The sequence below is a fragment of the Nipponia nippon genome, unplaced genomic scaffold (genome assembly GCF_047370975.1).
Source record: "Nipponia nippon isolate SJK-2023a ecotype South Korea unplaced genomic scaffold, ASM4737097v1 scaffold_3, whole genome shotgun sequence".
NCBI classification, from domain to species: Eukaryota; Metazoa; Chordata; class Aves; order Pelecaniformes; family Threskiornithidae; genus Nipponia; species Nipponia nippon.
In genome coordinates this window covers 4,397,990-4,413,340 of record NW_028262347.1, presented here as the reverse complement: position 1 = coordinate 4,413,340, position 15,351 = coordinate 4,397,990, and the positions used below count along the sequence as shown (strand labels likewise).

The 15,351-nt window shown below is 40.5% G+C and overlaps 1 protein-coding gene across 32 annotated transcripts in view; it reads right to left on the bottom strand.

Annotated features, from left to right (window-relative positions):
- LOC148054486 (uncharacterized) overlaps positions 1–15,351 on the bottom strand; it is a 144,651-nt gene that overhangs the window by 88,413 nt on the left and 40,887 nt on the right. The window contains exon 4 of one of the 32 annotated variants that reach the window (XR_015706874.1): positions 5,540–5,614. The exons of the other annotated variants lie outside the window; for them this stretch is intronic. The gene's annotated coding sequence lies outside the window, so the exon portion shown is untranslated. The remainder of the gene's footprint in view (positions 1–5,539; positions 5,615–15,351) is intronic. 32 annotated transcript variants of the gene reach the window in all.

Here is a 15,351-nt window from a genome sequence, read left to right as displayed (position 1 = left end):
CAAGCAGGGAGGCTGCCACTGGTACGTAGCTTCTTTCTATAAATACTCCTTGACAGCAATTGAAGAATTTTTTCTTGTATACGATACCTCTTAACATTGCCACAAAGAACAAGAGTCTTTAAAAAATGTATTGTTAAATATTCCATATGAAAAGAAAGTTGCAAATATAAGCAAAGGTGACACCGGCCAGAGCAATAGGGACCTGGAATTGGACTATTATCTTCATCACAAATTACTGTAAAGCCTTTAATCAAATAATACCTTGTCTGCAAGGACAGTTGAAAGCCACCTATCTTCTGCCACCCTTAAAGCAAAGACACTGATCCATACACAGAGTTGTAAATCACTGAGTATATGGATGAAAACTCATTTGTAAGAACCAGCTGCCCACTACTGAGGCCAGCGAAACCCTACCAAATACAGACTTCAGGGCTGAAGTGACTGTTGTTTAGAGAACTGCTCTGCAGCTCTCACCTGTACCGCCTAGTTAAGTTAGGTCAAGGACAACAGTACATACGAAGTACATCATAAGCAAGAGGCTCATCTTTATTTTTTTTATGCACGCTTTCCTTCACGCATACACGCCCACTCTTGGCTACTCTAAAAATCTTAAAATCAGTACGGTACAGCCTTGGAGTAACTAAATTAGAGTGATCTACGTTGAAGCTAATATCAGAGTGAAAACTAGGCACGTTACTTTCACCACAATATATTCCCTCAGAGAGCCCCTGGCACAGCCTAAGATTTAAAAAAGCTTACCATATTCTCCATCTCCTGTGAATTTGGTCATGACCACCTGGGGCCTTGCCCAAGGACATTCAGAATAAAGATCAAAAATTATCAACTAGTCAAAAACGTTGATTACATGGAACAGTTTTAATGTACTGCATCCTATGGAATATCAGGCAGAAAGGGATGCGGATCTTGGCATGAAGGAGGGTATAATAGGTGACCATCGAAATGGCAACGGGCAAGGGGGCAATGCAGTTTGTTTGAAAGACAAGGTTAAGAAATCCCATTTTCTGTTGCAATGAGTTGAGTTTTGGAAGCGTGACCTCTCTGCCCTTGCGCATTTTTCAGATTTGTTTTTTTGAGAAATTCTAGCCTCCACATTACAGTAAAATGCTATAAAATTTTCAAATAGCTAGATTTTGTGCTAACCCTAATTCGTAATCGTTCTGGCCTTGCAACCATGGTGTGAAATTTACTGAGCTAGACAGCTGGGAAGGGGTGGGTGTGAAGAGTGGGGGTGGTGTTGGGTTTTTTTATTATTATTGCACTTCTGGTGTTCAACCCTTCCACTCTATAAAATCCATATTCGGAAGTCTGTAAGGATGAAGAAGATGCTTTTACTTAACAGATATTTGGTCAGATTCTAAAAGCATCTGCACCTTCATTTGCAATGAATGAATTCATCTCCCTTCAAATTTACTTTGGTGACCAAAATATACATATATATTTCCAGCCTGTAGCCCTAAGATAAAAATTTGCTCTGCTCAGAAAATTGTTTTGTCCATCTAAGGCTCTCTGTAATAACTTTTATCTCTTCAAAACCCTTTAAAAGACACCTACTGAGAAATGCTTTATAATGAAACCTGTGAAGAAAATTACCTGAGCTCACAGTACTATTACAAAATTAAACCTTAACTGAAGTTCCAGGAAAGGATCACCAGTTTTTCACGTAAACTTGTGGTGGGTTTTGACTGAAGCCCTCAACCCTACCTACCCACGCCTAAATTTCATACTTCATTTCCTATCCCAAATCAGTCGTAACAGCAAGATGTTTTTGCTCTGTAATTTTCAGATCTCAGTCAAACCCAACACAAAGCATAATTCTGGATGGTAGAACTTGGTGGTGGACTGAAAAAAGAAAAAAAAAAAACATTGAGACAACCTACAAAATTTAGTCTGCTTTTACTACCTAAATGAGCATAAGGCACAGCCCTTCAGACAAAGACAAACACATGCAGTCATGTTCTATTGGTTCAGGTGCTCTTGATAGATGTTGGGTCGTCATCACGTGGTGTGCAAATTTACATAGAATCATAGAACGATTTAGGTTGGAAAAGACTTAAGATCATCGAGTCCAACCGCAAACCTAACACTGCCAGCTCCACCACGTCTACCCATCTTTTAAGTACCTCCAAGGATGGCGACTCAACCACTGCCCTGGGCAGCCTGTGCCAGTGCTTGAAGACCCTTGTGGTGAAGAAGTTTTTCCTAATATCCAATCTAAACCTCCCCGGCGCAACTTGAGGCCGCTTCCTTTACTCTGATCACTTATTACTCAAGAAAAGAGACCGACATAACCTACCTACAACTGTTTTGTAACACAAGTACATGAGAAAGTCAAACTCGTGCTCAATTTCTCATGCAACTATTGGTCAACTTCTCGTATTATTTTTTTCCCCCCAGATCTTCTACTCCTAACAGTACTTTAAAGGTCACTACCCCCGACACACACATCAAGAACTATGAAAAGCAACATTGGGCTGTTTCATGGATCATCTCCCAAGGTAACATGCTCAAAGGCACACGATGTCACTGTATTTCAGCCTCCGTAATATTTTCTTTAGACAGGTAAAAGTCGTCTCAGTGAGAAAACATTATCTTGTGTGTGTCCCATTGAAAAGATTAATCTGTTCAACACCTGATGATTCACTCACCCACACGCTAAAAGTCCACACGAAAATGATTCATTCCATCCGCAAGAATAACGACCTGGGATACCAAAGTCCCCTCATCTTTTCCAGAGCTGGTAACTGCTTTCTTACGCGAAGCAAGTGGACGGCAGTCTTTCCTGTTACAGCATGGGTGCCATGAAGGAACAACAGATATGGGAGTGGGCCCTGGTAATTTTATCAACAATCTAGATGATAATAAAAATACTTTGTAGATAACTGAAGTATTGGCAGAGGAAATAATAACACTCCATAGTGACCTGGTGGTTGAAGACAACAACTGATTTCAATCCTAACAAATCAAAGTCACCCATGTTTGAAGAAGGAATGCAGGCTACTCCTCCGTGACTTGGACGCTTTCTACCCAGAAAAGGGCTCTGAAGCAATTGTACTGAATCACCCCGGTACGGACTGCCAGTACAGGGCAAAGCCGTATTAAGGGCTTGGCTGATGACATCATCTTTCAGCGTTCATGAAACAAATTAAGCTCAATTCTAAGCTACAACTTCATGTCCAATTCTGATATCCACACTGCGAAGATGCCGAAGTACTGGCAAGCGTTCAAAGGAAGACCTCAGAAAATAGTCGGTCTGGCTGGGATACAGACTTCATGACGCCAGGTCAAAGGTCTCCTTTTTTAAGGAGAAGATGAGTATGGGACCTTGTTTTTATAGGTAATTTTGTGAATATAACAAATAAAAAAACAACCCTGCGATCCTTGGAGAGAAAGGCACAGCAAGATATTACAGCTGGAAGCCAAACAAACTCAAATTTGAAATAACTTGTCACCTTTTAGCAATAGGATCGTGAAGTATTTACCACTACTTAGTGTGTCAGGACTAGAGAGCTTTCTAACAGCACTTTAAGACGCGCTTCTGTGGAAAAATTCTCATCTTCTTTCCTACAAAGCCAGACTAGATTACAGGCTTGGTGCAGAGACACGAATCTAAAAGTTTATTAAAAGCTAGCTATGAAATCCTAAAACTAGCACTGAAGTTAATTTTGATGTTTAATTTTATTGTTACTGCTATGTAATGCTTACTGCTGTATGCTGCCTAAAGATGAACTGTGCTCTTCTGACCTGAAAGAAGCATTTTGAAGATGGTTTTCCCCTCAGTAAACTTATCTACAAAATGCAAGCATGGGAAATACCTGATCTACTATTTTTCTTTCATCTCACTGCTTCAAAAAGTAACATGGAAGCTAAAGACAGAAAAGAAAGAAAATACAAGACCTTAATTTAGGGGAGAAAGAGATGGTAACTGAAATTGTGTAGTATTAGAATATGATGAGAATTTCTGTAAAAAGAGGACATTAGTTTAGCCAAAAAAGCAATTAACAGAAGTGAATAAAGACATGCTTGCTGCTTTCATGACACAGCTCCCTCTTTCCAGCCCTCCTATCATCCACACACCTTTTATTGCCATCCCTTCCGTCGCTCCAGAACCTGAACTTTTTACTAAAGCTGAGATAGTACTTGGAGGAATGAAAGTGGACAGTACACACAGTTCAGTAATTCAGTAAAAGATAAGACTTTTAGAAGCACATACTCTACACCTCCATGGCTGGTTGTGCCAGCATGCACAGAGCCCATCAGTAACACCTTGCACGGAGCATACGGAGAGGAAAGGGGAACAAAAAGAATGAGCTGATCAACATCACAAATGTGTCCTGATAAATAAACAACACTTGAAGAAATACTGTAGGAAAGGAAGATTTCTTGACACAAAAAAGAAAATAAAGGATACGGATTCTGCACTCTGAAGCTGAGAAACAAGAAAATCTAAATGAAAAGCAAGCGCTGTTTGATATTCAGCCCTTGATCTATACTGAAAAATATTATTCTAGAAACTGCACTGTAAACAGGATGTCTAATAGTTTTTATTGAAAACTCACAAGTTGTTCTTCAGGAACTAAAGAGAAAGTCCTGTCTTGTAGGTATTCAATCTTAAATATTCATCATTTTTTATTCCATGCTAGGTCCTAAATCTTCCAAATCTCTTCTACAAAAAGAGATTCTGCCTTCTGTGGTACTCAGACAGCTCAGGAGTGCAGGTCATTCCTCTGTTTTACTCCCTCTGTCACTCTACTGCCCTTGGTACAGGGACATTAAATAATATAGATCCCTCTGAAACCATCACTCTTCCCTACCGCATACTGCAAGTGAATTTACACAGCACTGGACAAGGCACCGTAAGATACCCATTTTACTTACTTCTAATTCTGTATTTTAAAAAATAAAATTAAATTAAACAAAATAAGGCATAATGACTCATTTTTAATTCTGAGTCATCCTAAATCTGTGGATTCCTGTGTCAGACTATCTGTACTCTGAAGAAGGTATCAGAACATGGCGATTTCTAACCAACTTAAGAATCATGAAATTCACAAAGCAGGCAACAGCAACTGGTTGCCACTGTCATTTTGTAGTGAAAAAAAATAATTCAAGCCCTCTCTATATGCCCAGGGAAGTGGTGGAGTCCCCATCCCTAGGGGTATTTAAAAGGCAGGTAGAGGCGGTGCTTAGGGACACGGTTTAGTGGTGGGCTTGGCAGTGCTGGGTTAATGGTTGGACTTGATGATCTTAAGGGTCTTTTCCAACCTGAACGTTTCTATGATTCTATTGAATATAGTAAGAATTTTGAACAAACAGAGCGGATAAGATAAGCCAGACTGTTTCACATGAGATAAAAGCAGGGAAAGTCCCTTCCTGGCTTGTCCCGTTAGAACTACAGACCTTGAACTTGGAGAAAACAAAAATCCCCTTGACAGCAGTAAGAGATTAGGGCAAACTCCTTCACACAGGCCTGTGCTGGGGACTGCGCACACAACATACAAACCGCATCCTAAATATGTACCAGTTCTGCTCCTGATGCCAGGATGTAAACTCTTCACCTTCTCCTTACGCTGCCATTTTATTCCGTTTTAATATTCTGCAAAAGCAAATACAGTGGTTTTATGTAATAATTGCCTGTATGTCATTTACTCCATGGGATTGGAGTTTAACTCCTTAAGGATGCAATCCTAGCAAAATAAATGCATTCCAGGAGCCTGGAATACTAGTATTTCTGGGGAAATTATCACAGAATTATTTAGCATGGTGTTTCTGAATCCTGTAATTTTATGAGAAGACTCCAACTGCTCAGCATTTTTCTTAAAATTCTTGTACCCAGAATTACCAGGTTACGTAAGAATCTCAGATGCCAATAATGAAACATTTTCTAGTCTCCAAGGTAGCACAGAAATGCCTGAAATTTGTCTGACATTCTTCCCCCCTCCAAAAAAACCCAGAAGGCACGTAAAAAGAACTCAAGTGTTATTTATAAAGTCTCATTAATTATCAATTATTGAAATGCTAGTGGCCTAAATGTGCCTGAGTACTTGGTCAGGAATGTTGTCGACAGTTTCCATGCATTCCTGTCAGGTCTTCTTTACCCAGGGAAAGGAAAAAAAAAAGTACTGTTTTGCACCACAGTTTTCCAAGCTTTTCAAGATTGCAAGTACCTGATGTTATTACTAAAATAAATACCTATGGCTTTAATGAAACACATGAATCAAACGAGGATGTTTCCTCCTGAGACCACTGCATCAACCACTATCAGATCAGCACACAGAATAAAATCAGCAGGAGCACTTCCCCATGAATGACAGCAACATACAGCTCTATCAATTTATTGCTTCAAGTTCATTATGACTCTGGCCCAGAACAACTTTCAGGAGAGAAGCAGCTGGGAGACTTAACGTTTTTCCTTAGCAAATGTCTACATAAAACATAAAAAGGAGGCATCTTAACTACCTCTTCACAACTAAAGAACATGCTTATATGGTCCACAAATTTTATTCACATACACAGGTAGATTATAAAAGATTAACACACACACACACACACATTAAAAATTCCAAATCCTATGTAACATTTAAATACTTCTGTCTTAAGGTTATTGTAACTGAGCAGCAGAAGTAAAGATGACTGGGAACCTATGGCTATAATTCTGAAAGCTACCAGATAAGCTGGATGTCCAATTCAGTATCCAAACTTCTTCAGCTGCTTAAAAAAGTTTGCCTTATGACTCTACTTGCTATAGGTGAAACACTGAGCACCAAGTCACCTGTGCCTACCCCTATATTAGGGCAAAAAACTGGAGAAGGCCCCATTTCTGGCACTGAGGGCAACTGTCACTGCGTAACCTGCACCCACACAGCTGAGCTGTCTTTGCCTGCAGCACAGGGTGGTACCCACATCCCCACCGGGGCCAGACCCGGCCATCCTGCTGTCCTCAAACTGCACGTTGCTTAGGAAAACATTGTTGGCCAAGCAGTGTCAACGAGCATGCTAAAGATCAATAGTGTGGATGACCACAGGACACTTCAGATACACTAAACCCTGCTTAGTTTACTTGTACAGGCACAGCTTCTTTCCACATTGAGCACCAACAACCTAGCAGCAATCTATGACCTAACAAAAAGGGTGCATGACCAAAGAAAGGTCAATTCTGCCATGAAGTCCAAGATGACACCCACAGGGGACTGGACAGCACATATGCAGCCTTTAAACCTCAGTGAAGTGTTTTCTGCAATAGCAGTTTCACTGTCTACTTACCAAATACTTTCACAGGCACTGGAATTGCAGAAGGATCTTTTCTCTCCTTCTCAGCCTCTTCATCCTGATTTCAGACCCAAAGCCTCCACAATGTTTTGCATAGGCATATGGTACAACTAAACTTAAGTCTTTTGTAGAGTTAAAAAGGGCTCCAAATGGATCCCTCTGCAGAATTAAAACCTCAAATTGCAGTTCTGTTCATTTATATTTTAATACAGTTCGTGCGCTGGTATTAGAGTAGCATATGGCAGGCTGGATTTTTTTTAAGTTGGAAGAGCTTCAAGGGAGAGAAGCAGTATCATTCTAAAAAACTGCTTATATACCAAAGCAAGCTTTATTCCAAGTGAGTTACACCTAAGTCTTTAGGATGCTAATCCTCTTCTACCAACACAAATACCCCTCCACATCAAGCACAAAGCTCCCCTTGCACAATTATATTTAGACTGCTTTTTATGGCAGAACACCAAGAAATAACTACGAAGGAAGCCTAAGTTCTCTGTTTAGAATGACGATGATAAAAAGAAGAGTAGATCTTACTTCTTGCTGTTTGAAATTATTCCAGCAATTAAGAGACTCTGGATAAATCTCATCTCACTTTAGCTCTCTGAAAATCAGATATCCAGATGAGATTAATCTTAATCCAGTTGGATTAGATGGATACCACCTTGCAAAATGCAAGTTCGGCGAGATGAAACCCTCAATTCCAGATGAACCAGAACTCTGAAGATCTGCAGAGATGGTATTTGCATTACAAATCTGAAAAGGAATTACTGTAAACAAGACACGTATTGTATCACTGCCAACACCTCAGCGGAATTTGAAATCCTACATCAAGTATCTAAAATAGAACATACGAGAAACATCACTCCTGAAAAAACCTTAGGACCCTGCAGAAGGTGAAAACAGACAATTTGAAGGAAACAAACTCTCTGAATAAACACAAACCTGATTATTCACTCATTGCTGACTAGTCCTGCCTCATACTTAAGACAATGCGGAGTAAACCTTTTTTTTCTCCAGGCCTCAGTAACAACAACAAATCCTTACCATTGATTTCAGAGAGATTTCTGCCTGAGCAAGGCCTACAGGGTCATTTCCTTGAGAATCACGAGAAGCGCTCAACAACTGACCTACAAGTTACTATATCCCAAAAAAGTTGAAACATCCCCCTGCAAATTGTACATGAACCCTCGTTTCAAAACGGTTAACCCGAGTACTCTGTACAGCCCTCATCTGTGGAACAGACAACTCCTCGGCCGAGCATTCTCCCAAACCACAAAAATTTTGTGTTAATTTTTCTTAATTCTTGGCAGGCATTAACTGAAAACACCCCTCATCTTCTCTGTCCTGACACCATCCCTGAGCATTTATATTCAATCTATGCTTATTTGATGGGAACAAATTAACAGCGTGCTCTCAGCATCCTTCAGTCCTCCAAAAAATACTATCTTTCCCCAAATTAATACAACACCAAGACATCAGTGAACATCACTATCAAAGCAAACACCTGCTTTAAGCCCTAGCCTTGGCATCGTTTGGTGGGCAGAAGAGCATTTCAACCCTGCTAGAAACCGAGATCAGCTACCATTCAGCTGAAATAAAACCCAGCACTACATTATGTAATCTACATAGTTTTTAGACCAGTCTGCGTTCTCACAGAGCCCAAAACCGAGGAAGCTACAGACAGAACAAAAGGGAACAGAAAAAGTTCATTAACCTCAGCCCAAAGACTGCTTGCGAGCCTGTATTTGCACATTTACGCAGTATTGTCCATTCACCCACACAAAGCTGAGCTTGAGCATGCATTCTCACAATGTTGAGGGTAAAGCACCACAAAATTTCCAGCGAGTCAGATCAGTCATTTGGATGAACAATCACTAACAACTAATATGCTAAAAGATACATTCAAAAGGGTTCGGGGTTTTTTTTTTTTTTGGTAGTGTATGAATAACTCCAGACTAACACAAACTCATCTTAAAAACTCCAAAACAGCTCAATTGATAAATTGCCACTGACCATACAGAACAATCAGAAAGCAGTAACACGCAAATTAAACCTGACCTTTAAGGACAGATTCATCTCACCCAATTTCTGCTGTTGAAAATGTCGGGGTTTTCCTCATTCATTTAAGCTCCTTCTAAAACCACTGTGGAGATGGGCACTTCCAAAGAACAACTGAGCCTGTTGATCCCACCCTGCGATGGCTATTTTACAGTAATGGAAGAACTGCTCTCTGGCAGTATCTGTCTCTCCACAGCTTTAAAGAAAATGTCTCGTTTGCAGAGGGCTAGAGGTCAGCACTGCAAAAATCACAGTTCATACAGGGCACTGGCTGGCCATCAATGGATCTGACTGCTGCGGGCAATACTGCCATCTCACACCTCTGCCACACAAATCCAACTCAGAAAAGGTATCATTACTACTACTTTCTCCAGAGCTCCCAGACACCTTGCAGCGTCAGCACCGAAATGGAACGCGTATTGCTAGAAATGCAAGCAATATCTGATTACATCTTCAGGCTGCACAGTCTTGTTTACTTTTAAGAGTGAGGAAAAATAGGCAAAACTACCAACCACCCAAGTCACACCGAGCTGTTCCTCACAATCAGCATTACCTTTACATTATCTTTATGTTTAATTTTAAATTCCACTCTCATTTTACCTTTTTAGGTCACCTACTAAACACCTTCATTTCACCCCAAGACACTGGCTACTCTTCGGACCACATGGAGATGCTTACAGTAGGGTGAACCAAACTGCTCTTTCACCTTCGCTGGCTGGGGGCGGCATTCACCGTTCAACGTTAGTCTGATGCCATTTTGGATAGTGTAGAATATTCCAGCAGGATGAGAGCCGCAACCCCATACAGAGAAATTTTCCAGTAGGAACTGCACCACGTTGTCTGACTTGAGTATCTCAAAGCGCATGAAAGTTCAAACCCTCTTCCTTCCAACAAAAGCACAGTAAGAAAGAGAAGATACAAAAACAAGTTCAGCAGGACAGAGAGGCTTCCCAGTTTCAGCCCAAAGGGGAAGATGACATAATCACGGACCCATGAAAGCAGCTGACAGTCATCAGTGACAGACATCACCTCTTGAGATGAAGGTGGCCGAATTGGAGGATTTCAGAGAGACAGATAAATTCTCAGTATTGTCAATGCGATATAAACACTGCATTACTGATTACAATGCACTCAAGTTCAGGATTTGAAACATTAATTTTCTGTATTTTTAGTTATGCAACTAAAAAAAAACAAACCCTGCTTGAGCAGGAGAGCTGGACCAGATGACCTTCGTTAGGTGCCTTCTAACCTCAAGCATTCTGTGATTAAGAAAAAAGGAAGCTGCTTTAAAGTAAACTAAAAAGAACAGGCAAAAAGGTTAATGCTTTCAGGGGCTGACAGCTTGCTAAAGACCCCATACTACATATGGAAGGAACAGGGTAAGTGTAATTTAAAAAAAAAAAAAATTAAGAAAGCATGGAAAAGCATGCCCTTCAAAAAGTGAAGTCATACTAAGATGCCAGGAGACAAAAAACCAAAAAACAAAACAAAAAAAACCCAAAAAAACCCAAACCACACACCAAAAACAACTTTAGCAAACTAAATGCAAATTTGGTGTATTTCAAGCTAAAAAAAAAAAAATATTGAGAACTGATGTGCTAGGAGAAAATTTTATCAAATACGCTAGAAGGATGAAGCTTATCGGAGAGTCTGCTGGGCCAATAGGTGATAAAAAGGTAAAATGCATGCTCAGCAAGACAAAGCCATGGGGAGGGGGAAAACCTCAAAAATTACTTCTTTGCCACATAAAAACCTACATGAATTCACCGTTCAGTCCCTAACAGTTTAGGGAACTTCCAGCACTGGCGTTTGCCTGCAGAGCGGACAAGGAACGAGGATCCTCTCTGGTCAGTTGAGAACTGCTAACGGACAAAGCCTACCAGTAACAAAAGAGCCAGGAGCACGTGTCTTCGGACAGATTTCGAAGGAAAATGAAATACTAAAAATGCCAACTGATGGACTGCAATATGCAGGTCAAACACATGAGGGCTCCGAAGGAGCTCTGATTAATTAGATACTGGGAGACCCCCAAAATTACTAACTTCTCTAAAAGCTCTTAAAGAAAACTCAGCTGCAGTGCAGTAAGCAGGAAGGTCTTATTAATTAGCAGTTAATTAACATACTAAGAACATATCTGTTTATACACACACACAAAAAAGCAGACTCCTACACAGATCTGTAGTTAGACCTCTCTCATTTTACTTAATAAATTATGCTGAAAAGGATACAATGTGAGATCACAGGTCTATTAAAGATAAAACATTAAGTGAAACAAAGCAGTTATCCTCAGTCCTTTCTTCCAACTCGTTATTATACAGTGTGACTGGGAGAAAAAAATTAAGATGAAATTCAAGTAGATTAATCCAAGGCCCTGCATTTGGAAAAAAATAGCTAACTACACATAGAAAATGACGGGTTCTAAATTAGGTTTCCCTGATTAGGAAAGACCTTGAAGTCACTGTAGATAGCTTTATGAAAATACAACTTTCACAGGGGTTGGTAACAGGAGCAGTGCAAAAGCAAACAGAATTTCAGGAGTAACTGGGAAGGGAACAGAGACGGTAACAGGGAGCAGCAGCCTGACACTGCGACACTGCCTTCGCCTGCAGCACGGCTGCATCCCGACCTCTGCACGCCGCTGTGGGCCCCCCGTCTTAGAAAGGGGGTCACGCAGCAGCGTACAGAACAGCGGAGACGAGACCGAGGGAGCAGCTTGCACTTGAGGAGAGATGGAATCGAGCACGATCCTTCAGCTCTCAAAAGAAGGGCTGAAGAGAGACCAGATAGGGGCACACAGAAGCACTACAGGAGCAAGAGAGGTGTATCACACCAACGCTTTGAAGCAAGCAGCCGCCTTTTTCACAAGGGGAATACGTAACCTTATGTAATGCACAGCTCTAGGACATCGGGGACAACAAAATGGGTTCACATTAGACAACTCCATGGCAGCAAACATGGAGCTGTGACACAGCCTATGGCTCAGGGCTGCCTAACTGCAGCGACTATGCCGTGGGAGGCAAAACGACGTTCCCCCTTCTTGCACGCTTCCCTAACCTGCAGCTACAGGCTACCAACAGAAAAACGATTTTATGCTACGGGTCCTTTTGATCTGACCCAGTCTTCTCATTACCGCCTTAGATGTTTGCTATGTTAACGTCAGAAAACAAGTGCAAGTAACAGTTCTACTGCTACGGTAATTTCCTACACTTAATCACTGTGTATTTATGATTGTGGAGATTTATTCAATTGCTTCATTTCCCTTATTCAACACTATTTCCTATACACTGGTAATGCAGGGAGTGATAAACCACTAAGTTCCAACCATGTTGCTTTCAAGGAAAAAAACTCAGAAAATGAGAAGTGCTATGCTGTGAACAAAGTAGGTCTGCCCCTTTTAAACGTTAAGGCAATCATCCTCCATGATCCAAAAAGGTGAATCCCTTCCCCGCCGTATCTTTTTCAAAGGTGAAATTACAAATACGCAGCTGATGAAGAATGACACTGTATCTTACATACGAAATCATCCATTCCTACAAAAATTTTTACAATGATTCCACACTCACAAGCGTACCAAAACAACACAGTGAAATTACTACAACTTCAACTGCGCCGCGGGCATACCCACTTTTGCTTTTGGCAGGACTTGGTGCAATTTCAGCTCTTCTTTCCACAGGGATCTGTGCTGGGATCTGTTCCCAGCGCTCTTCAATGAATTCATAAATGACATAAAAAGGGCTCAACAGTGAGATGACAACATCTGTTGATGACACTAAGTTATTCACAGTAGCAAAGACCATAAATGAGTAGGAAAAATTGGAAAAGGACTGCGTGCAGATTACTGACTGGACAATAAAAATATATCAGTGAAATTCATAAAGTATCTCAATGAAATTAAGTGTGAAGTAGGATAACTGGGGGTGAGGAAAGTGGTCCTATCTTCATAGATAGCTCAATAGGCTCTGAACTGACTCTTAACACCTGGAGCAGGCTGAGGCCTAGAAAACAATGATTGCCATGGGGAGAGCAAATAGGGATGAATTATTTACATCTCTTCCAGTCTAAGAAGCGGATTTTAAATAAATTCAGGTTCAAAACTGAACAAAAGAATATGGTTCCTCACTCAGCATGCTGCCACGTTAATTAAGCTGTGGAACCAGAGAGCATTACATTTCCTTCTCATGGCCTGAAAGGAAGATTTAACAAATTCTGAAGACAAGTCCAGTAAACATTGTAAAAAAAGACATCTAGCTCAGTAAATCCCTGTACTACAGATGTCCGGAGACCGACGAGTGTGCAGGAGGAGGACCCTATATTCTCGTTCTGTTCCTGCGCTCCCCAGTTACCCACCTTTGGCCACTGCTGGAGACAAAATACTGCTCTAGATGGGTGTACGAGAACAGCTGCTCTTGTGGTCTTACGTTCATTACCTCTCCGTACATCATTTTGTCTAGCACAGGTATGAAGTCCCAAAGAACTGTGAAGTGTTAGCACCTCTTCCATGCCTGTTACAAATATCCAAACGTTCACTGTGGATTGCAATTTAAAGCCACATTCCACCTCTCTACCAAAGATGGTTCTGTAATTGTGAAGTCTTACTTTTATTTTTCAATAGCAGGAAAAGATATACAACCTAACATGAGGAATTCAAATCACAAAGGGGGACTTGGAAATATATATTAATGCAAACAATTCTACTGCTATAAAAATATTTTATTCATTATTTCATTGATTCCAAGGAGAGCTGAACTGGTTCCTAGAATGACAACAGAGTGGACTGACCTTTCTGTTCTATTCTGGACTTTTTGCATAATTTGTCAGGGAAAGTCCTCTGAACTGCACTGAAAACAGCGTATCCAAAACACACAGCAGTAATAGCTGGCAGGGGAAAAGGGATCTTGTGACTAAGTGTAGATATCTAGTAGATAATTCCGTTTGCGAAACCATCAAATTGCAATGCTGATTTGAACCCCATAAACCATTCATCCACCTATGTACAGTAAAATAGTTCTCTCACTCTGAAAGGGTGTTGTGATTGCTGTTACTGTAACTGCTTTTAGAGCAATGGCTAGTCTCAGAAGGCTATGCTCAACACAGCAGAACACAATGCCTTTTACTGGAGTTTCACGTTTTTATCGTGGTACTGATAGGCAAAAATAGTGTCCTGTATTGATGCGTCTGGAAAACATTCATTATCACTTTTGGGTAGGTGATTTTAACTCTCTTCTGATCTCCAAAGAGCCAGAGAGCAAACAGACAGTCCTAAAAACCTTAAGATACACAACTTCATGTAATGTCCCGGTGACTGATATTCCCAGAGATTCCTGTTCTACCACAACAAAAAAATAATCTTTTCTACATCATCTTAATGAGATATTTGATGTGTCTGCCCAGCCTGATATACTCTAAAACCTCCAGAGATGTAGGGATCAGGTCTCCAGAACAAATCCTAGGCAAAAGGGTCCATTTGTTATTTGAGTTCCCTCTTCCAAGAACTCGGAAGGTGACTTGCTGCTTATCGCTCTTCCCCTACATTTTTCACTCTAGGCTCCTCTTGCGAGAAGGAAAAACTCCCTTTGAAAAATCCCAACTTGAAAAATTACCTGGATTTCCAAGCAACAAGAGGAAAGCGTTATCTGTTCTAGGAAACAGTCCTATTTACTTAACAAAATTAATGCGTATTTTAATGACAATTTTAGACTACCACACTGTAACTGACTCTTCTGATACAGTTGTTCTGATGGTATAGAAATAGGGGAAAAACAGAACCACAGCATCAAAATAATCTTTTAAGAGAATTACTGTATCACTATTTCCCATTTTCTTTTTCTTTCAAAAGGACATCAAATTGCTCCAGCATGGAGCGTAACAAATCTTCTGTTACAGAAAGAGGAGTACAAAGAAAATTTTACTTTTTATGGGTACATATAGCACTAATTCTTAATAGCCAAGGCTGCAAAAACAACTTCTATGTTGCCATGTACCGCATCACTGTAAGACATTACAGTTGCT